The sequence below is a fragment of the Coregonus clupeaformis genome, unplaced genomic scaffold (genome assembly GCF_020615455.1).
Source record: "Coregonus clupeaformis isolate EN_2021a unplaced genomic scaffold, ASM2061545v1 scaf5449, whole genome shotgun sequence".
Taxonomy (NCBI): domain Eukaryota; kingdom Metazoa; phylum Chordata; class Actinopteri; order Salmoniformes; family Salmonidae; genus Coregonus; species Coregonus clupeaformis.
In genome coordinates, this window is record NW_025538903.1 from 8,154 (window position 1) to 10,854 (window position 2,701).

The 2,701-nt window shown below is 40.4% G+C and overlaps 1 non-coding gene across 1 annotated transcript; it reads right to left on the reverse strand.

The window, feature by feature from the left end:
- Window positions 1–1,639: 1,639 nt before the first annotated feature.
- On the reverse strand, window positions 1,640–1,694 carry LOC121566585. Its single transcript, XR_006000942.1, has one exon. It is a non-coding gene; the product is annotated as a U7 small nuclear RNA (small nuclear RNA).
- Window positions 1,695–2,701: the final 1,007 nt, after the last annotated feature.

The window sequence follows — 2,701 nt, forward strand, 5'->3', positions numbered from 1 at the left end:
AGTGGCTTCCGTCTGGTAAAGGCCTAATTGGTGGTGATGCAGAGATGGTTGTCCTTCTGGAAGGTTCTCCCATCTCCACAGAGGAACTCTAGAGCTCTGTCAGAGTGACCATCGGGTTCTTGGTCACCTCCCTGACCAAGGCCCTTCTCCCCCGATTGCTCAGTTTGGCATCCAGCTCTAGGAAGAGTCTTGGTGGTTCCAAACTTCTTCCATTTAAGAATGATGGAGGCCACTGTGTTCTTGAGGACCTTCAATGCTGCAGACATTTTTTCATACCCTTCCCCAGATCTGTGCCTCGACACAATCCTGTCTTGGAGCTCTACGGACAATTCCTTCGACCTCAGGTATTTATCTTTTTTATTTTTAATACATTTGCAAAAATGTAGAATAACCTGTTTTCGCTTTGTCATTATGGGGTATTGTATCTAGATTACTGAGTTTTAAAAAAAGAATAAGGCTGTAACGTAACAAAATGTGAAAAAAGTCAAGGGGTCTGAATACTTTCCGAAGGCACGGTATACTCATGAATATGATCATCATATCATGATACTATATACAAAATCGTTGTGTATGGTAAAGGATTTTGGTGTGCACTGCAGAATGTGTGTATACGTGAGACCATTTAAATGAGTGTGGTGTGTGATTATGGTACAGTGTTTCAAATCCCTGGGGACAGAAGAGGAAACCCTTGTGGACCATGTTGAGTACTGAGCAGTCAGGCTGTCCAACCACATATGTTCAACTCACCTCCCCTGGCTTTCACTTTTCACTGCCGGGCAATTTAGTATCCTAGACGACAGCAGCTGTTTTGTATCTGCCGGTGTGCTATGCAGCACCATGCTGATGTAGACATCAGACCCCATTGACTAAAGTCTGCTTGAGTTGAGTCCAGTCGGCACTCAGAAACAGAAACAGGACCCAGCTGGTAGTGCTTGTGACCTGAGAGGCTAATTGCTAGCAGTGGAACAGTTGAAAAGGCAGACAGAACACACACACACACACACAGATGCACACAGGGCACGCATGCATACACAAATACACACAAAAACCCCCGCACCCATTCCCACACACACCGCTCGGAGATGGAGATGTGGTTTGGGGGCTACATTACAAATCCTGACACACAGAAAGAGAGACTTGGCGTTGAGGGGAACCCGGGGAAGACATTACAGTTCTGTGTTGGGCTCACGTTTACCCCGGCCCAGTCGGGCCCAACCCATCATGGACCAATGTAATGGCTTCCAGATGATGATGACACATTATATAACTCCAACTGCCACTCTGTGGACTTCATGAACAGTAATAGTCGTGTCACCCCCCACATGAAAAAATACTTTTGTATACAATGGTATAAATACTTTAGTATTCACTGTAGTGTTTTTGCAGACTTTACTATAATATTCACTGTAGTGTTTTTGCAGACTTTAGTCCTGTAGTATTTCCTGTAGTATACCGTAGTTAGTTTACAGTTAACTATAGTATAAATTATGTAGTAAAATAACTGTAGTATATACTATAGTAATTAATGTAGTGTTTTTGCAGATTGTAGTATTCTGTAGTATTTACTGTAGTGTTTTTGCGGACATTACTGTAGTATTTACTATAGTTTTTTTTTTATTATTATCTTTGAAATAGACATGGAGGCTTTCTCCTTGAGGAAACCTACTGGAGAAATACTAAAAGAGCAAATTTTCCATAACCTGTAAATAGGACTGAGGTCTGAATCGATACTTCAGAGCTTCTGCATTTTTCGATAACCTGTACGGAACACAATATGGTCCACACGTTTCTCACTTATGGGTGGCACAAATTGGGATATGGGGGAGAGGGGTATGGGCAGGGTATATGCAAATTAAATACTGTTTTCTATAGTTAAATGTTATGTTTTTTTAACGCTACTGTAGTATTTACTGCAGTATTCTACGTTTACATTTTAGCAGACGCTCTTATCCAGGGCGACTTACAGTAGTGAGTGCATACAATTTCATACATTTTCATACTGGTCCCTCATGGGAATCGAACCCACAACCCATGCTCTACCTACTGAGCCACATGGGCTACTGCAACATTATATAGTAAGTACTACACATGATCGAGATGTGTTATGTGTTATATAGTTCCTTGTCATTATCAAATGGGCTATAAATTATATCTTACATAACTAAAGTTATGATTGAATTTATTGTGACCATGAAGCTTGTTTGTGTGAAGACTCTATTTGGGTTGCTTGTTCTTAACTGATCTTCTTAACTGATCTTATCTACACATCTTAACTGTATCTTCTAGCTTGTTACATTTTTGTCAACTCATTCAACTGTTGACACCTGGTCGCTAGGCTGGTTGCTAGGCTTTCTCAGGATGATATGACAAATTACAGACGTGCAGAGAGGTTTAAATATTCACCGCTGCTTTAAAAAAACATATTCTCGGAAAAGAGAGAGGAGACTAAATGATTTATGGATAACACATTAAGCTATCAGTTGAACGTTCCCAAGTGTGTTAACTTGCTTTAAATCAAGGACGCATGTTGTAGTAACTCTTGTTGTAGAAGAACCCTCTTTCTTTTTTCATTGTTTTGCTCCCCTCTTTCTTATTGATTCTGGCAAGTGTGAAATGTTCTGTTGCATAAACTTTGAGTTAGCTCTCTCATTGTTGTTTCCCTACGTTTACATTTTACTAGACATGCTCAAAACATCACTAA